Raw genomic sequence first — 21,300 nt, 5'->3', positions numbered from 1 at the left:
TCTGCGCTGATGGGGAAGAGGAATAAGAATATACTGATGATAAATATTCCCCTGACCGGCCATGCTTGGCGGCCAGGTCTGTTGGTGGTTGCCATGGCGACGAAAAGCTCAGGGAGCTTGAGCGCGCGCTGCTGTGCTGTGCTGTGCTGTGCTGTCTGCAGCAGTGCTGCTGAAAGCACGCAGCAGGACCAGCCATTTTTGTAAAGGGGGGGGGGGGAGAGAGAGAGAGAGAGAGAGAGTGAGAATCTTTAACCGTGGAGTAAACAAAGGCACGCGCACATATGAATAAAGGGAGGTGGAGGCAGAGGCATTTATTTATTGATTGATTGATTGATTGATTGATTGATTGATTGATTGATTGTCTGTGTGCAGGAAAGTGAGGCAAGGAAAGTCCTGTCTATTCTATGAGGCGCAGGGAAAAGGTGGATGGAAGGAACGCGGGCAGCCTGACAGGCGCGAGACACCTCCTCTCTCCCGGCTTTGTGTGTGAGTGGGAGGGTGTGTGTGTGAGAGAGAGAGAGAGGGAGGGAGGGAGTGCGCGCGCCGGTTTGGCTCGCTCGCTCGCGCGCGCTCTCGCTCAGCAAAAAAAAAAAAAAGCAGCCTCCGAGACAGAGATTGAGAAAGAGAGAGAGAGAGAGGAGTGGCCAAGCAGCCAGGCTCTCTCTGTCTGAAGCCTTCTCTTGCTACTGCTGCTGCTTCTGCTGTTTGAAGCGAAAGCACTGAAGAAAGAAGGCTTTCTATTAGCGACAGAGAGAGAGCGCGCCAGCAGGTGCGGACTCCCAGGACTGCCATAAGGAAAAGAAGAAAGGACAAGGCGCGCGCTCGCTCCCTCGCTTCCTCGCGCGCGCTCTCACCCAGGTTTGCGCGCTGCTCTTGCTCTTGAGCATCTGGCTGGGGATTTAGTCGGAGGCTGAGGAGGCTCTGAGGCAGAGAGGTAAGCTTTTGTTTGCCCGCCTCTCTCTCTCTGTATCTCTCTCTAGCTCCCTGTCTCTGTCTCTCTTTCTCCCTCCACTTTGTCTCTCTTCCAGAACCGTGCCTCTATGGCAGGCATGGGCAAACTTCGGCCCTCCAGGTGTTTTGGACTTCGACTCCCACAATTCCTAACAGCCGATAGGCTGTTAGGAATTGTGGGAGTCGAAGTCCAAAACACCTGGAGGGCCGAAGTTTGCCCATGCCAGCTCTTATCTATCTTTCAAGTCATATATATCACTTGCAAGATGTATACATCCTTTGCTGGACATAGACATCACTTGCAGGACACATCTATTCCTTACAGGATGTTTACTACACTGGCTAGACAAATATACCACTTTCTGGACATATATAACTTTTTGGATGCACACATTCCTTGATGACATGTACCATCACTCATAGGACTTTCTGAACACCTACATCACTTCCTGCAAATATATATTCCTTGATGACATATACATCATTCATAGGACATATGCATTACTCACTGAATATCAATATCAGTTCCTGGATATACATATTCCTTGATGACATATACATCACTCACAGGACATATACAGTAGAGTCTCACTTATCCAACATAAACGGGCCGGCAGAATGTTGGATAAGCGAATATGTTGGATAATAAGGAGGCATTAAGGAAAAGTCTATTAAACATCAAATTAGGTTATTATTTTACAAATTAAGCACCAAAATAGCATGTTATACAACAAATTTGACAGAAAAAGTAGTTCAATAAGCAGTAATGCTACGTAGTAATTACTGTATTTACGAATTTAGCACCAAAATATCACGATGTATTGAAAACATTGACTACAAAAATGTGTTGGATAATCCAGAACGTTGGATAAGCGAGTGTTGGATAAGTGAGACTCTACTTTCTGGACATCTATATCACTTCCTGGATATGCACGTTCCACAATGACATGTACCATCACTCACAGGACATATACATGCCTTTCTGGACACCTATATCACTTCCTGGATATATACTTTCCTTCATAACATATGCATCACTCACATTACATATACATTACTTTCTAGACACCTACATCACTTCCTGGATATACACATTCCTTGATTACATGTGTATAACTCAAAGGACATATACATGACTTTCTGGACATCTATATCACTTCCTGGATATATACATTCCTTGATGACATGTACATCACTCATAGGAAATATACATTACTCGCTGGACATCTATAACTCTTCCTGGATATACACATTCCTTGATGACATGTACATCACTCACAGGGCATATACATTACTTGCTGGACGCCTGTATCACTTCCTAGATATATACATTCCTTGATTACATATATATCACTCACAGGACATATATATTACTTCCTGGATATACACATTCCTTGATGACATATACATTACTTTCTGGACATCTATACCACTTCCTGGCAATGCAAATTCCTTGATGACATATACATCACTCACAAGAAATACACATTACTTCCTGGATATATATATCGTTTCCTGGATGTACACATTCCTTGATGATATATAACCACTCACATGATATATACATTACTCACTGGACATCTATATCACTTTCCGGATATACACATTCCTTGATGACATGTGCATCACTCACAGGACATATACAGTACATTACTTGCTGGACATAGACATTTCTTGCAGAACATAGGCTCCACTTGCTCGACACATTCATCACTTGCTGGAGATAGACATCAGTTGCAAGACACAATACATTACCCCCACCCTGCAAAGTTCTTTGTATCTGTTCATTTGCATGGGTGACTGTTTCTTCTTCTCTCCAAGAAAGCATTCTTTGATGCATATTGGAAACATCTAGCATTTACTTCTGAAATCTCCCTCGTCTTTTACATGTACTTATCCCTATAGTTTTCTGAGGCACACCTTGTTGTTGTTGTTTCATAAACCACGTTTTTGAACAATGAGACATCGGTATTCTAGAATGTATTTTTCCTCCTTTCCTCACCAAAGCTTAAATCTCTGAGTCTCTCCTGTCAGTGTTGACATTACGCTGGGCGCTAATGTGGTTGTAACACGATTAAAAGCACACCGCCGCCCTCCTGCACTCCTGTTCCTGCCTCGTATTTGCATTGTCTCATATGTAGGTCATAAGGGAAAAAGCAATGTCCGCACTGGTTTTATGGCTGGGTTGGATGAGTTTCCCCAGCCGGCACCCATCACAGGTAGGAGAAGCTGCTTCCTCACACCTCCTTCTATCCAAAGATGCTCCCACATTGCACATTCAGCTTTCACAACAGCACAGTGTGCCTGTTGTGTGTGTGTTTATGTCTCAGCTTAGAGATGACATAAAAGAAAGAAAGACAACCCTCCACATGGACCAAGAATGCAGCTAAGCAGACCAGAATTAGTGAGTGAATTCCTTTGAAACACTATCAAGAGCCATGGGGACAAAGGAAATTAAAGAGACACACACTGAACATCTATAGACAGCAAAACAGAAGGATCTTGCAATGGGAAAAATCTGATAGGTTCCCTATTCCTGCCATCATTGTTCCTTGAAAGACGTCACAAACCTGGTCGATAATATGACTGTTGACAAAGCAGATATATGCATTTTTAAAAGGTTTTAATGTATAGAAAATACCAGATTACTGGTAGTGTTTTATGGTTGCTCCCTGTTTCTTTTTCATAATATCATGATTTGCAGCTGCTTAGAATACTGTTGGAATGCTGGGTGTGCTTTCAGTTTATTGGAAGTCTCTTTGGTTTTCAAAGAACAACAGGGTAATTTTAATACTGAAATAAAAGAATGACTACTAGATTAAACATTACATGCTCCTGTGCCTGTCGGTGCGTCAATTAGTAACAAAGGTGGCATTATGTGCCGGTGAAGCAAGCAATGAGAGTGTCAAAGTCCAATATGCTTTCAGATATCTTTGCAGTACTGTATGAATATATGTCTGTGTGTGTGCATGCATGTATGTATATGTGTGTGTGTGAATGTATGTATGTATGTATGTAGTATATATTATGTATCTTGGTACAGGCTGTACACATCATGGTTAGAGTTCAGATTCACTTCTAGGATCTTTTGTTTACCCAATCTCTTACTTGTTTTTGTGTTGTCTTTGTTACTTTCTTCCCCTTGCACTTGATTAGGCTTATTTAATGTTTCTTGTCTTCTTCCCCATATGTTTCAAGGTGTCTAGGAAGAGTAGGACTTGACCTTGTCCCTCTTGGTTTCACTGTATCATTCTTTCGAGTATCACATAGATTCTATCAATTATTTAACCTGTGGTTAGGCATACGCTTCTGTGCCAGGTCTGCTGGCAATGCCAAGCGTGCTCCAGACATTACAGAATTCCAAAGACATTTTCACAGAAGGATTAATGGGGAACATAATGTGTGAAGTTTGCTGTTGTGCAAACATGCTGGGTAGTGAGTTCTACATTTTAATCTCTACACAGAAGTGCCTTTGTTGCTGGGAAATTTGTCACGCTTGGGTAAGGGTCAACCAAGAGATTCCAAAAATAACAATATTTAAAGGGATATATGTTGATTAGGAATACTGAATTGGTGGTATTCCAGATTCTGTTAAATTCCATTTCCCATTATCTCTTATCTTTGACTCCTTGGGGCTGATGGGAGGTATAGTCCAATCACAAAGGACTGTTACATGGCTTCACTTCTTTCTTCTGTGCCGTGATTTCAACCAGATAAAAAACATTGGAGTCTTAAGAGCTGCTCTGTGCACTGGAAGTACAATTCTGGTAGACTGTATTATACCAGATCCCAATATGTTCACTGCACCCCTTATTGAAAAACTGCTTCCTGGCAACCACTTGTTCATTCCCTCTATGTATGATAGATCACTTGGAGGAAAGGAAATTAGGGTCTTATCTTATATAAGACTTCAGGCACACAGAGAAGCCTTGAGATCACAATGCCACTTCATATTTCATTTGCAGATTTGTAAGAAGCACTAAAGAATTGCTCTTGATTTGGAAGGGCCTTCAAAATTTGGGGACAAAGGGTCCCAGGTGGCTCCTAGCCTACTCAGGTATTTTTCACCAGCAATTAACAATCAGAGCCCTTGCCCTCATCCATCCTTTGAGGTCAGGATGTTTAGAGAAAATACCCAGCTTCATTGGCATAGGTTCCAACCATCCACTCCTGAATTCACTGTTAAAAGTTTCCAGAGAGAGGCAATAAAAATCTGTTCCATTTGGTGCCTGTGAGTTGCTATTTGGTTTGACCTATAAATAGTATACAGTACAATCCCTGTATCCACAGGGAATAGGTTCCTAGACTGCTCATGGATACCTGAAACCATGGCCAATAGTAAACCCCATCTTTTGACTAGATCTGGAATCGTACCAAAAAATTGCACTGGAGGACCTAGAAAAGCCCACATACATTTTATTGGGGGTATATATTTTGTGTAGTACGGATAAATAAAACCAGGGATATCGAATCCAGAGATAAAGGGTGAAACTAGATTCCATTTCCCCTCTTTTGCCTCATTTACTTCAGGTTATTTATTCGACCTTATGTATTTCAGTCATGTGCCAACTGTGTTCGCCATATAAAGAAAAACTTGAAAGGGAGCCTATGATTTGCACATAAAAGAGTAATCAGTTGAGGAAAACTGCACTGTTTCCGTTCCATTGTCTTGCTTCATAGTATATTGTTACCTCTAGTGATTTTTCCTCCCTCAGCTTCATTCCATGGTTGGAGTTGGGCTGGAAGAAAACTGAATGAGTGACAGATTGTAGTAAAGTTAGGCTAGATCAACACTGCCAAACAATTCAGTTTAAACTGCATTGAATGCATTGTTTGGGTCTACACTGATTATACAATGAAGTTCAAACTGCATTATTTGGCAGTGCAGATGCAGCCTAAGCAGTCAAACTGATTGAAAGCTAGGTATAAATTAGATACGGGATCATGAGACTCTGTTCGACTTATGCCTGCCTTTCCTCTCAGTAACTGAAAGCGATGTGCATAGTTTTCTTATCCCCACCATCCCAATGCAAGGAATAATTCCTCTGAACTCTCAACACTGAGGTGCTTCTGGTGTAGTAAATCTGCCTGAAAACTCAAAGATACAAATACCCAGTTCGTCCATCATGTCTAGTAGGAAACAGTTTCTCTATTAAGGATGGATGACTCTGCCAGTTTTACTTTCTTCAACATTCTGATTTCTTTTTCTACTATCAGACTCGTTCCAGTGAGTTGATTCTTTCTAAACTTTGGCAAGTTCTTTGAAACAATCCTGGACCAAATGAAATTTCACCTTTCCTTATTCTCTGTATTTATTCACAATCATTTATGTCCTTTAGCATAGTCCAATTCAGGTATCAGTGAAACAGTGCAGATGACTCAATTACAAGTGATTTTTTGCATGCTTTAGTAAACGATCTGCATTTTCTTTTATCCAACATTACCTGTTTGGCCAGCTCTTGGCATGGGTGGGCATGAATGGAATCTTATGATCATGTATAGTTTTCTATATCTGTAAATTAAAAAAAAAGACAGAATTCTTAAAGATACATCTTAAAGTCTGTTTTTGTTTGTCACACATCCGTGTGCAGCTAGAATGCCAGTAGCCAGTAACAGCCAATGCTAAGATGAAGGAAGACTTTTAGTTCCCATAATGTACAACAATTTAAAACTGATGTGAGTTTACATGGTTAGAGGCCTTAGTAATTTTGTAGCTGTTATCTATATATCTAGAGTATCCTGCTGTTCTCCACAGAGCACAGATGTTTCTTGTGACTGCACGAAATAGTCTTTTTTGTTCTCATAAGATTCTTTGTCATTTTATTCTTATTTCGTAGCTCAACAAAAATTAATTTGGTCTCTTTGGGAGGTTTGCCCTCCCTTACCATAAAGCATTTGGAAAGAAGCAATTGTTTGGGAGATCTTTGTTTACAAAGGGTCACTAGGAGTCAGTCTTTGCCATTTATCTTTTTTGTGTGGGGATGATTATTGTCATGTTTTGCAGTGCTGCACTCTGTCTCTAGGTGCTACTGTCTTTGTCTCTCTTGTGTGTTAGGATTAACCTGCTGTGCTCTAACAAAAAAGAGGGAGGAGTAAATAAAGTGAAAACATTGATGGGCTCCCATTTAGAAAGAGTTCACCCTTACATCTAAATTCAGCTCAAAACCCACAATGAGAGAACTCGGCATCCTTAATTTCTCATTGTCTTCCATAGTGACAACCAAAGTACTCATGATCTGTGTAAGCATTTAATATGTGGTTTTTGTATTGAAATATCAGCTATTGGGGGGTGGGGAGGGAGAAATAGGATCTGTAGCATTTGTTAAAGTTGAGTTGCAGTAAGGAGGGCGGGATATAATTCCGTAAATAATGCCTCAGAAGAGAAGTTTTTATATTGGCAGAGAGGAATTATTATTTTTATTGGTTGACAGTTGATATGTTTAATGATTTCTCCTTGATGCCAGTCCATCTAATCCTGACATCAATGAAGCGATTGGTTTTCTATGTGTAATTAATATACTATCGTTTCCGGTCTGCATTGAGCATATCCTCCCAGCTGAGTGCTATAGGCTCAGACTTCATTGTGACTGAACATAGGGGTGGTAGTAATGGATAGGTGTGAAGAGACCTACTTGGATGAGTAATTGCTTTGGTAGACAAATTCTAACCTTTCTAATAGGCCAGTCAGTCCTGGTTAAAGACCCATATCATATAGGTCATGTGACATCCATTTGCCTTTGTACAGGTAAAAATATGTTGCCGAAATCCAGTCAATAACACTTGAAAGTGTGTATTTAATAGCACTCACGGCAATCTCTGCAAAAAGTTAATATTTAGACTGTGTGTTGGATATATGCCCATAGTTTACTCAAGAGAATGTTCTAGGGAATTCTTTTTAATCATCTAAGTTCTCCTAAAACCATATATCTTACGTATTGCTAAGGAGCCTTACACTGGCACAGCTAAGCTATTCAGGTACAAAAGGGAGAGATCAACAAGCTGGAGATATGAGGAGAGGGTTTGTAGAAATACAAACAAAACTTGGGGAACCAACCAAGGACAGAACATGTTCAGCAGACATGTAATGCTGATTATTGGGACAACACAACATGGAAAACTAGGAGCAGTAAATGCAGTGAATGAAGTGAATATTCCATTCTGGAACACTCCATTCCAGACCAAAATACTGTAGCATTTTGTTGTTATTATTTATAACCCACTTTCTGCTCTTTAATGGGACACAAAGTAGCTCACAAGACTAAAACCAGCACAAATTACTATTTAAAACCTACAACCTATAAGCATTAAAATAGAATTAAACATAGAATAGTTAAAAGAAATAGTTAAAATCACCTATAACCATTAAGAACACATTAAACATTTATTTGCAGATCCCATTTGTACCTAGAGGTGATAGACCGGTCTTTTATGCTTTGCATTTGTTTTGGATGTGTTTATTCATTCCATCTCATTTCCACTTTAACTTGTAAGTTGTTTTTTTTAAAAAAAAAACCCTTCATGAAAAATTGGATTTAAATAAGAAATTTTACCTGCCTGTTATCTGCCGGGGAGTTTTGGATTTCAACTCCCACTAATCCTAGCCAATTTACCAGCTGTTAGGAATTGTGGGAGCTGAAGTCCAAAACACCTGGAGGCCCAAAGGTTGGGAACCCCTGCCCTAGTTGATCTATGCAATTGTTATGCAGCATTGCACTTCATCCCATGCCCTCGTCCCATGGTTATAGCCTTGCACTTATCCCATTCCCTTGTCCTATTGTTTACAGCGTTTACACATTTTGAAATTTAAAATACGTATTTGTATTCTGCCCTGTATCACAGGATCTCCTGGTAGAACAAAGATAAAATCAATTCAAAACAACTTTGAACAAGTAGGTATAATTTAGACCATCAACACAAATGAAACACTTTATCAATTAAAATAGTTTAAAACTGTCCCAAAAGAGTCTGAGAAACCATGTGTTTTAATCTGGCATCAGAAAGTAGTCAGCATTGTTGCTAACTTAGTTTCAAAAAGGAAGGTATGCCAGACCCTCTTCATATCCTCACACTCTGCATTGTTCTTACAGATTTAGTACTACAACTCAGGAAGTGTATGTCTGTGTACAATAGTTTGGTAACCTCAAGAACCCTGAAGCATGGTCCATGAAAAAGAGAAATGTTTCCTATTTGCAGTTTGTCACATAGTAATCATTGTAGCTTTTTGTTTCCTTTATCTGTTAAGATTGTAAAATATTTTGTTTGTTTTGCAACACTAACCTAAATCTGTTTCTCGTGTGGATTTATAATCAGCCTTTTTAGAAAAAGCTTCAGTGTGGTTATAAAACTTGGAATAGCTGGAATCCCGTTTAACATATGTTCTGAGCCTTTATTTATTATACAAAAAGCAAAAGATTCATTCACACAAACTTCATAGAACCAAGTTTAAAGATGTCATTTAATTAAGGATGTTTTTGGCATTCTTCCAATCCAAATACCTCACCGGATTTTCTGGTTCCTAATTGCTGGATTGTCTGTACTGCTCTGCAAACATGTGTTGGGATTTTGTCATCCTTTTGTTTTTGCTTCCTGGACATTGCTCAGTCTCTGTGCACAGTTTGCCATATTTTCTGTTCTTTTTTCTTGTAGGCGAGCAGTATGCACAAGGGGTTGTGTGCAGTGACCTGTTGTTGTTGTTCTTGCTGTCGTATCAGTCTGCATAAACCATATAAAGGAATAAGAGATGCAAGGTGTACCTTGAAAATGTTTGCTTACTCCTTTTGAAATTAATTTCTAGAAATGCTTTAGGTTAAACTGAAAGATTGGCAAAAATGAATGTAAAAGAATGATAACTCATAGAAGGGTGAAAGAATAGAAGACAATGTATAGAAAAGTAATAGAACAGAACAAATGATATACTTTCCTGTTATGTTACTGATGACCTAAGGTATTTCCAATCTACAAGAGAATTATTTTTGTGCATCAGAATGATTGTACCAGACCTAGTACTTTTTGCTTGTTAGTGAGAAGGGAGATGTGGTAAATGCTCCAAAGTCTGCAGCCAAATTCCAGCCCTTATAGTGCTAGCAAGTAAGTGTTTCAAGTGAGATGCCTTGCCAACATCATGGGATATGTTATATTGAGCAGGATTTATGTTCAGCCCAGAACTGCAGATGAGGAATTCTTCAATTTCTGGAAGCCTCCTTTATCTACAGATATTATCCAATCTGAGGATAAAGTAGGCTTCCAGAAATTGAAGAATTCCTCATCTGCAGTTCTGGGCTGAACATATTTACCTATCCATATTTTCCCCTGAAAGTGTTTGTGGGCCTCTCTACATCCTCCAGTGTGATTCTGTGGTTGCTTCCAGTCCAAATATAGTAAAATTATAGAGTTTGCTATTATCCATGAGTTCAGGTGGAATGTGTCCTTCATGGATACATGGGTTGTACTGTACTTCATTATACCTCATAGTATATATTTTAAAAATATATCTTAATTATGACTCTCATGTAAGCCATGCACAATCATTTTGTGTCTCAGTGACCTACTATGCAGTGAAAATTTGGTCTTTTAAAAAAGAAAATCTAGGGGGCACACCCAAGTTCTTTTTTGCTTGCCTAAGTGTATGCTTCATTTGTGGATTCCTTGGAGATATTTCAGTACAGATATTGAAATACCCCAGGGTGAAGACCAGCAAAGCAGAAGTGTGCACTAAAACCAATGCCGGCTTACTTGTCAAACGTGATATTCACACACAAAAAAGTTGATAACTGTTGAGTAGGCAGTTCATTTTTTTCATCTGCAATCCTATATGTACTCTAGAAGTTAGCCCAACTGAATTCAGCTTGACTTGCTTCTCATTGAATAAGCATGGTGTTGTGCTGTAAGCGGTAAACTTTTGTGAGATAAATTACTTCCTTCTAGCTAGAATATTTACATAGCCAATGTGATGTAGTGGTTTAAGCACGATGGAAAATGGGGTTAAAACATTCACTCTGTCATAGAAACCCACTAGGTGATTTTAGGTAAGTCTCACTATTTCAGCCTCAGAGGAAGACAATGGCATATTTCTAAAAATATTTTGCCAAGAAAACCCTGAGATAGTTCACCTAGTATTCTCATACGTCAGAAAAAATGTGAAGGCACATACATTTTTGTGTGGTTTTAAGTTGTTTCTGTTGTGTAGCAACCCTAAGAGAGACCTATCATAGGGTTTTCTTGGCAGGGTTTGCCTTCTTCTGATGCTGAGAAAGTATGATTTGCCCAGGATCACCCAGCTGAGCAGAGATTTGAACTTTGCTTCTAATCCAACGTCAAATCACTACAACTCCTTTCAAAAGAGTGTTTTGGCCATTCTGTGGTAGTGAATCTCATGCCTTCTCATTCTCCTCCCCAAAATACATGGCTTCAAAGAAAGTTTTGTCAATTATATTTTGTGAGAGGAGAATATGAACTATATTTTTTCAGTTGCTTTATGCCTGTTTATGATGCCACACATCAAGACTTTTCTTTTCATATTTGTATGCTTAACTTATGTTTAAATCTATGGATATGCTTTTAAAATGTTTCTGACCATTGTTTCGATTTGCTCACTTTAAAAATGTTTTGACACCATTTTCCAGAGAATAGTAATCTAGATGTAGCTGTTAATTTAATATTCTGTAGTCAAATCCTAGATGTTAGATTTATTTTTGTGTTAGTTATTTCTTAAAATCTGAAGTGCACTACTTGGCTCTACAATTTTTAAAAAGCTCTGAATATAACCTTTCTACTAAACTGTGAGCATAGGTTGTGATCTAATTCAATATTATTCTAGTATTGTTTCTAATTTATCAGATTAAAACAAAAGAGTTGCTTTTACATGACACCTTCATTGCCAAGTAGATGTCCCTATTGCCCCAGTGAAACCTGTGCTGTCAAGCTTTCTTGAATTACAGCTGGTTAAAATGCATTTTGTGCTGTGTCCATGTTTCCAGAGCCCCTAGTAAAGAATTTTTAAAACAGACATGCTTGAATGGAAGGGAAAAGTGAAGAAGAGAGAGTACTGAATAAACAGAATCAATACCAGCAGTGCTCACGCTGGGGAGGGGGAAGGGAATCAAACCCCCGGAGGCTTGTAAAAGCAATCTATGTCAGAAGATCTGTTAATTTATAGGACAAATGTGCCTGTGCCTGATGCGAGGAAACAACAGCTAGAGCTGAAGGTCAGGAGATATGATGTAGTTTCGAAAGGGACCAGTTCTAAATTTCTGAGTAAATATTTCAAAGCAGCATTCTAAGCTTTAAAAAATGCACCGAAGGTGGCCATTTCCTAATTCTCAAAGAATGACAGGATGGTGTGAAACTATTTTTGGCATCTTGAATGATCTGCCTTTCAGAAGCATGATCTGATGTGGAAATCACAGTAGGGGGAAGTATGCATTTGGGAAGAGGTTCAAAGATATAAACACCAATGCCCCTGGTTTTAACTTGCATGTTGTTGCAACATAAATACTGTCAGGCTTTGTATAAACATAGAGTGGGAAGATATACCCTCTAGGATAGAAAAATCATTCCCAGTATGATCGCTCAACATCATGAAGCTTGTGAGCTGAACTGCACCATAAATATTTAGTAGTGTATTTTGTCTCCTTTTTAGCTTACAAGTCACAGCAAGGAGTATGACTATCCTGTAAAGGTATGGGAAGTATAAATTTCCCCTATGTCCATTCTGAAATAGGGCCAAACAAAGTTGGAAGACGTTTCAGTTGACTTCAATGGAAGATTCTGTTTGTTTACCTTCTTTCTGGGAGATCAGTGTAAAAAAGTTGCTGGAGATGAGCAGGTGTGACTGTCTCCTATGTAGGAATAGCGCCCAAAATCCAAACTATGTAAGCAAAAAGGAAAGAGACTCAGTTTCATTCTTAGTGTGTCACTTAGTGTGCCATAGTTGTCTTTTATAGGAATTATAATCAGTGATTAAAGCTCTGATAAGATGCACTGCTGGTGTCAAAAATGTTTTCTGCTGATTCTAGGTCCCTTTCAGCCTACATCGAGTCCCCTCGGGGAGATGGGGTGGGGTATAAAAATAAAATAATAATAATAATAATTATAATTATTATTATTATTATTTCAAAATGGTGATTTAACTTTAACTTGGCAACATACGGTGGAATCCTGAGTTTTGCAAGTTTGATCAGGTACTAGAGTTCTCTGGTTGAGCTTTCTAAATACAAATTCCATTATTACACCACACGTTGCCATGGCGGTCAAAGTAGAATCATAGTGCTATAACTGCTAGTATGAAAGGATACTTGAAGCTATATTTAGAGCACTATGCATGCAGTCACACTGTGAACAAAGGGTATAGATACCTCCACATTATCCTTTCTCCTGCAGATGTAGCTGCAAGGTGTACCCAGCAGGTTCAGGGAACTTAATGTAACTGTTGTCATGGGCCTAGTGAATTAGTCTGAGCTACCCATTGTCCGTTTCATTTTGAAGTAAGATTTTGCCTTTGTTTGGTCCATGGATTGCTGCAGACTGCCAAGAATGCTATTGTGTAGTATTGTGTAGTGCACTTCTTAAACAGACTGAAAAATGCTGAATGGGTCAGCAAGGTGTGAAGTAGTGACCCACATTACCCCCACTGAAGAACAGAGATTTTATGCTGTTATTTTTTTTCCAGGTTGGTTGCAGAATTCCATGTATTTAATCCCTGTAACTATTACTAGCAGCTAAAAGGGTCATATCTGAATGTGTGTGAATGCGTGGGGCATGATGAAAAGAAGCAAAGAAGAGTGCCACTGTCTCACCACTGAATGACAGTTGGACCATAAACATGCCATTCTTCTAACACCCATAGTCCTGACATACTTTCAGATTACACTGCATACAGAGTTCTCTAGGAGACCTCTTTTCTTTTGGCGTCAGTTTACTGAAACAGTATCATGTAACCTGATCAGCAGTGGAGATTTTGGCCCTGTCTTTAAACAAGCACAAGAGAGGTTTTTAATTTCCTTGTTGCAGTTGCACATGCTTTAAAAAAATACACAGCATCTGATTCATACGGACATTTGTCAGCTGATTTATAGCCTTGGTTACACACAATTCCCAGATTTGAGACATACATACAGATTTCTCAGGGCTACTAGCCCTGAGAGAAATTTCTGTTGAAATTTGCACCTGTTTGGAACAACACATGCCAGCATGAAATATAGTCTGTTTGTGTGATGAAGCTTTGCAAGTCCACGGCTGTAAAATTCAACTGCATTATCATGACTGTATGAAATAACTCGAAAATGTACATCAAAGTTACCTCCTGATTGAACTCCATCAGGTAGAGCTTTAATCTCCAATACATTCTAACATTTTTCCAAAAAATTAATAGACCCAGCTAGAGAAATGATTGCATATTAGAATAGTCATCACTATGAAAAAAAGAGTGGTCAATATCAGGAATTAATCATCAAACTGATGTGGAAGTTAAAGTATATGAAAGTGGTTAAAGTATGATCAAGAATTGTCTAACTGATATTGGTACTTATTACATTACTGGTTCTTAGGAGGCTGCTAGTCAAATAACTTGCTGTCTTGCTCATACTGTATGTAAGTGTAATATTATTTTCCATATGCAAGAAGTCCTGGCTATACAGGGCCCACATGCATAATTCAAAGTAGCCCGTTATAAGCAGCAGTGATTTCTGCACTTATAACAGCTGGAAATAATAATTAGTAGTTTTGGCTAACTCCATAATTAGAATCTTCAGACAATATATTTCTGTGACCCCAAGGGTGATTTAAACCTCTTGTAATTTTTTTAAATGTAGTACGTGAAATGAGAGGAAAGTCAAATTGGGATCAAGATCAAAACTGTGAAGACATGTAACGCCAACTGTGAACTATTTGTTCACATGAATTGCAGAAATTATTTATTTCTGGCACTAGAATGTGTAAAGGACTGGAGATATAAATATTTTCCTTCCTCCAAGTTGCAAAGCTTGTATGGTAAGGTTTTTACAGAATAGAAACCTCATATATGAAAGTTTTTTTAAAAACTTAATATTTGTATTGTTGAAAATTAGTCATGAATCTAAATAAGAGGCTTAACTCATCAATCTACAAGAACAAAGAAAAAACCCTGTCCATTGTTCTTAGTGCTTAGAATATTAAGGATATACTAAATGCTAAATCTATACACATAATAAAAGTGAAAATGTGTATGTGTGTATGTTGCAGGGGTGTCAGCTCACACAGACAGAGTCCTACTTCCACAAACAGGCTATAGTTCCCACTAAGCAGGAACCACCTATGTCCCTCCCTTGAAGGACATTGCAGATTACAGAGAGCGCTATGAACATGTCCAAGAGCCCTGCCAATGTCCTCCACAAGCGACATGCTGAAGTAAAGACTTTCATTTGGGGGCAATTTCCTCCTGGATTTTCTGTTTTTCCTCCACCAAAGACACCTCCCAGGGTTCCTTTCTCTTTCCATTGGTGTGGAATTTGCATAACCCTGCTCACTGCCTCTCCCTTAACCATTTCCTATGGCACACAGCAAACAGAGGAATTGATCAGCAATTGAACATTCTGTAGGGCAGGCTTTCTAACTTCTCCCCAAGCCCCCTCCCTGCCATTTCCCTTTCTTCTTCTCTTTTGGAGGCAGAAAGTGAAGGAAAGACAGGAAATGTTTAGATCCCAAAAGGGTTGGCCTTTATCAGGGTATGGTTTACGGAAGAGAAAAGGTTTATCTGTTACACCCTGTATTGCCTACTCCTGATATAGAATCCAAGAATCCTAGAGCTGGAAGAGACCCCCAAGGACCATCCAGTCCAACCCCCTGCAATGTAGGAAGGCACAATAAAGTACTCCTGATTGACAGCCTCTGCAGAAAAACCTCTAGAGAAGGAGACTCCACCACACTACCAGGCAGCCTATGCCAGTCTCCAGGAAGTTCTTCCTCAAATTTTCAATCCATTGTTTCCTTGTACCCTGGTCTCTAGAGCAGCAGAAAAGCAGTTTTTCCCCTCATGTTCCCTCTCTATCTTCTCTTCTCCCAGCTAAACATTCCCCAGGAGGAAAGGAGGAAGGAAAAAGAGAAGTCAGGGAGGAAGAGAAGGATGAAAGGAAGGGTGGAAGAGAAGGGAGCGAGGGAGGAAAGAGAGAAGGAAGGAAAGACAAAAGAGAAGGAAGGAAGGAAAGAAGGAAGGAAGGAAGGAAGGAAGGAAGGAAGGAAGGAGAAAGAGAGAGGGGGAAGGAGGGAGGAAAGAGGGAAGAAAGGATGAAAGGGTGGAAGGGAAGGAGGGAGGGAGAAAGGAATGTCAGGGAGGGAGGGAGGGAGGAAAGAGAGAAGGAAGGAAAGATAGGATGGTGAGAGAGTAAAAGCCCAAGGGGCTGCATCTGGCCCATACTTGCTGTAGGGGATTGGAGGACTAACTCCACAGGATAGAATTTGTAGTTCACCCTGCACCTGTGATCCCCACTGACAATGGTCTGGAATCAAACTTGGCACAAAGAAGCCCCATGACCACCTGAACGTACTTCAGGGGTTTGTTGGAAATGTCCTTGATTTTTGGAGCTGTAGTTTGCCTTCATCCAGCGAGCAGTGAATCCATGCAACGTTGAATCTGGACCAAGCTTGCCAGACAGACCCAACATGGCCAACCAGATACAGGTCTAGTTTGGGGAGGATTGACCCATGATTCTGGGAACTGTAGTTCACCCACATCGTTGTGTATTTTCTACACATAACATTCATAACAAACGAAATCAAAGACTGGCTTTTTTCTAATAAATAGCGTTACTAATTAATTAAATGATATGACCTAACACCCAAACAAACAATACCTTTTTCAAATAACGTGGGCACTACCTGGTACCCAAGCTAGTATACAATAAAACCAATAGTTTGGTAGAACAAATCAACTTTCAAGGTCTGTGCCTGAAACTGAATGTGTTTGCTGAAATATTTATAACTGTTCAGGCCATCCACTCTTGTCTTCATTACATTAAATACAACTCCTGGGGGCATACAAAAGACATTTTGTTGATGCTTCACCTTTCAAAGTACAGTGAGAATATTTTGCATGAGAATTGAATGAGAGGTACTGAAGACAGTTTTAACCTTCTTTCATTGATGAGCATCCCTGATGGGGTGGTCAAATGGAGGCCATACATATGCTGACATTCTGTTTTCATCTCATGAACCACTCTGAGACTATTTCTGCTCATTCACCATACCATCCTCTAAATATTCCATGAAAAGTTTTACACACTCCTTTCCATTCACGGACATTTGTAAGAACAACCATTTTGTATTTTGAGGTTTACATGCCCCCAGGTTTTAAAATCCAAAGGGCCACAACTTGAAGTGGACATCCATCCCATCCAGTTTGATTTTATTGTGGGGGGAAGGAAAGCTGGACATTCATGCCTAAAACCCTAGAGAAGACTCACAAAGCCATCCAAATTTGTCCACTCACATTTTAGACAGAATACATGCAAGTCAAGGTTATTCACAGAAGTCTCATGTAAACCAGCACTTTTTTCCGACAAATGTCTTGGAAGACACAGAACAGCAGCAAAACTCAGAAATGTAATACAGATCTAGGCCATCCTAGCTGCCTAGCACTTGCTCTGGAACCCTTGGGACTATGACAATATCATTCTTCGAACTTGGAAAAGCAACTTTCACGAGAGCATGCTAAGTAGCAACAGATATCTTAGCCCAATAGTTTCAAGATCCCTAAATAACTGTGGTGCTCTGATGAATTAAAATTGCCCATTTCCTAGATGATGATGATGATGATGATGATTGTCACAACAAATTTTTTGGAGTTCTGTGAGTAGCAACGAAACCATCCCCTTCTATAGTGGAAGCAAACCCCCTCAGATTAAGGAGCAGACAAATACAACTTGTCTTGTCAGTAGGAAAGTTTGTACTGAAATATTTACATATGTGTAGCAGAAGACCTTGTCTCTTCTCCAAAACCTTTTCCTGATACTCTCAGTTAGTTCATATTTTCTTCTTGGCAAAAGGCTCTCTCTGGTTTTCTTCACCAATTCTTCAGTTTCTTTGCAGCCTCATCTCCAACAGTACACAGCAACATCAACAACACCACCAGCAACATCAACATCACCTGAGAAGCTTGTGCTTCTTTAGTACAATTACAGCTACTCCACCCTGGCCGTAGATTGCTAAATACTAGCCAGGTGGTTTGACTCTTAATGCTTGTTGGCCCTGATCTTGTTGTCACTTAAGAAATGATATAATGTAAAAACTCTGACAAAGATGGTGATGATAATAATAATAATAATAATAATAATAATAATTATTATTATTATTATTATTATTATTATTATTATTATTATTATTATTATTCATCCCTGCCTCTACCCATGGCTTGAGGCAGGCCACAACATAGCTAAAATACATTATCATAAACATTATATAAAATACACATATTAAAACCTATTTCTATGAAATACATATATTAACATACGCAAAACAGAGATTAAAATATAGTAAATACAAGAAGTGAGTTTAAAACTGACTGGGTAGGCTACTGGAAGAGATAGGACTTCAGATGTGTTTTAAATTGCAACAGCTCATTTAGCTTGTTCCTGGGACATGATTATTTCAATGTTCAGGTTTCTGTAGAGAAGTTATGACTCCAGTAAAGCCTCTGTACCATCACTGCTGCTTCGAGCAGGTAAACGTTGAGGTGTGGAGGATGGTTGTGGTGATTAGGAGTGTAACTCTGATAATTAAAGGCAACTGTCCTTGCCTTATGATGAGTTTTTGTGTCCCGTCAAGTCTTTTCCTCACTAGTTGCCAAACTGATTTCTCTCTCTCATGAAACTGTAACTACATTCTCTTATGGGCCAAAGATATAATTGCCGTGGTTTAATTAAAGAGAGACTCTTATTTCCGGTCACTTGTTCTTTGGGTAGAAATAGACTTGCTCTTTTTTTACTGCCTTGTGCTTCCTATTTAGTTAGGAGTTAAATGATTTTTATTGCCCCCATAGTATTCTAGCAGGTTATCTAAAAGTCCTGACCCTGTAACAAGACCATCACTTATACATTCTTATGTGTTGTTAGAGAAGTTAGTTGATGTCAACTTTGATGGAGTGGAGAACATAAGGCAGGGAGTAGCATAGCTGTGTCTTGTGGCAAAGTGTCAGTTATCTTTGAAGTCCAGTCATATCGAAGAAGTGAAGGTGATCACTTTTACCATTTCCCAGAAGGACAAGTAATGGCATGAGAGAAAGCTTTAACATGGACATATCTTATATGACCACAGATAACCAGAATATTCATGAAATACAGCTTAAATATAGCCATGCTTCTGGAGCTCTTGCTCTGCTTAAGGTACAATGAATAGGAAGCACCAACAGACTTTCCCTATGACCATATAAACAGTGAATTTTCTTTGGCCTCGTTGTAGCTTCGTAGAGTCTTGAGATGTAATGCAGTCTTGTAGATCAGTATGTGATTAATTAACAGTGTACACACAGGATTCTTAACCTTCAGTTGTAGTGTGAACATCAACTCATCTTTTCTCAGCCAAGGAAAGCATGATCTACTTCCCACAAATGTTTCAAGCTAGCACAATGCATGCTTCAATTAATGGTGCTCTAAAAGAACTTGGGGCAAACAAACCCCATCTGGTTTCCGTATCTCTTGGCTGAAACAACTGAAGAGGCATATGATATGTTGCTAAATATTTTTTATGCTTATTTGCTAATAAAAAAGTTCAGCATTTTAATTCTTGTCTCTTGGGCCTAAAAGAAAAATACACTGCATGCACTGGACATTGCAGCCTATCAGCGTTTTTGCAAATGTTATCTCTTAGGCTGAAAAAAGTGCTAGTAGGTAGTTACTGAAGCATATGGACAAGTCTTCCATATGTCCTATAATGGAGTATGCGTTGATAAAAGCTTCCATGCAGTCTCACATTGGTTGATTTTTCGTATTCTATTTATGTAGTTATACTTGTTTTCACAGTGGTATGAGCTAGATCAGTGGTTCTCAACCTGTGAATCCCCAGGTGTTTTGGCCTACAACTCCCAGAAATCCCAGCCAGTTTACCAGCTGTTAGGGTTTCTGGGAGTAGAAGGCCAAAACATCTGGGGGCCCACAGGTTGAAAATCACTGAGCTAGATAAAGAACAAGTGAATTGCCAAAACTTGAAAAGAACTGTTCCAAAGTACAAATTTCTCCCAACTTCTGCAATGTGATTATATTATGAATCAAGCTTTCATTTCTGGGACCTCTTGCTCCATTCATAATTAAAATCAGTCGGTGTTGGCGATGTGCTCAGAAAACAAATTTAATACAGAACTTACTCACTGCCCTCACTTGCTTTAGTTTTGTTTTCAAGCAGAGGCATTTCCTGGGATCATTTCCTGATGAAGAAATGAGTAAATCAGGAAAGGGCTATAACTTCTGCATTGCCATGTATAAATATGTGAAAGGGTGTCATAAGGAAGAGGGAGCAGGCTTGTTTCTTCTGCCCTGGAAACTAGGACTCAAGAGCAATGGGTTCAAATTGCAGGAAAGGATATTCTACCTGAATATTAGGAAGAACTGACTGACTGTAAGAGCTGGTCAGCAGTGGAGCTGTCTGCCCTGGAGTGTGGTGGAGGCTCTTTCTTTGGAGGCTTTTAAGCAGAGGCTGGATGGCTATATGTGTTTTGATTGTGCCTTTCCTGCATGGCAGGGGGTTGGACTAGATCAGTGGTTCTCATCCTGTGGGTCCCCAGGTGTTTTGGCCTACAACTCCCAGAATCCCCATCCAATTTACCAGCTGTTAGGATTTCTGGGAGTTGAAGGCCAAAACATCTGGGGACCCACAGGTTGAGAACCGTTGGATTAGATGGCCCATGTGGTCTTTTCCAGCTCTATGATTCTATGAACTTTAAAGTGTTTTGTCAAGATTGTTCATTATCATAAAATTAACAGCCACTTTAGTTCCTCTTGAAGAGATTATCATTTCTTGATAAAACTTTGTAAAATTATGGAAGGGTTTTTTTGTGTGCAGAGGAGCCTGTACAATTAAAGTAATACTCATCTCCATACAATGGTTTTATGGGCAACTTGCTGTGGTATATGCTATGTATTGTATTATTATGATGATGTTTATTTGTACCCCACTTTTTCTCTCCACAAGGAGACTTAAAGTGGCTTACATTAAAAGTATTTCCATACAATTTAAAATCTACAACAGAATTAAATATCATTGGTATTAAAATTTCAGTTTAAATCCATAAAAATATATTCAAAACTAAAAACCTCTCTCCCTCTACCAGACTAAGACAACTATGTCTTTAAATTCTACCACTATGGAGAGTAAAATGAGCGAATTTTG

General features: G+C 39.2%; 1 protein-coding gene across 50 annotated transcripts in view; it reads left to right on the top strand.

Annotated features, from left to right (window-relative positions):
- The first annotated feature begins 296 nt into the window (after positions 1 to 296).
- Positions 297 to 21,300, top strand: part of sorbs2 (sorbin and SH3 domain containing 2) — a 241,249-nt gene continuing 220,245 nt past the window's right edge. For 6 of the 50 annotated variants that reach the window (XM_062981428.1, XM_062981456.1, XM_062981444.1 and 3 more), the window contains exon 1: positions 353 to 934. The gene's annotated coding sequence lies outside the window, so the exon portion shown is untranslated. Of the gene's footprint in view, positions 935 to 21,300 lie in introns of all 50 variants that reach the window. The other 44 variants (XM_062981422.1, XM_062981430.1, XM_062981424.1 and 41 more) reach the window with 31 other exon arrangements.

Source organism: Anolis carolinensis, chromosome 5, assembly GCF_035594765.1.
Source record: "Anolis carolinensis isolate JA03-04 chromosome 5, rAnoCar3.1.pri, whole genome shotgun sequence".
Classification (NCBI taxonomy): domain Eukaryota; kingdom Metazoa; phylum Chordata; class Lepidosauria; order Squamata; family Dactyloidae; genus Anolis; species Anolis carolinensis.
Note: the sequence above shows the minus strand (reverse complement) of the source record. Positions and strands in the feature narration are given on the sequence as shown.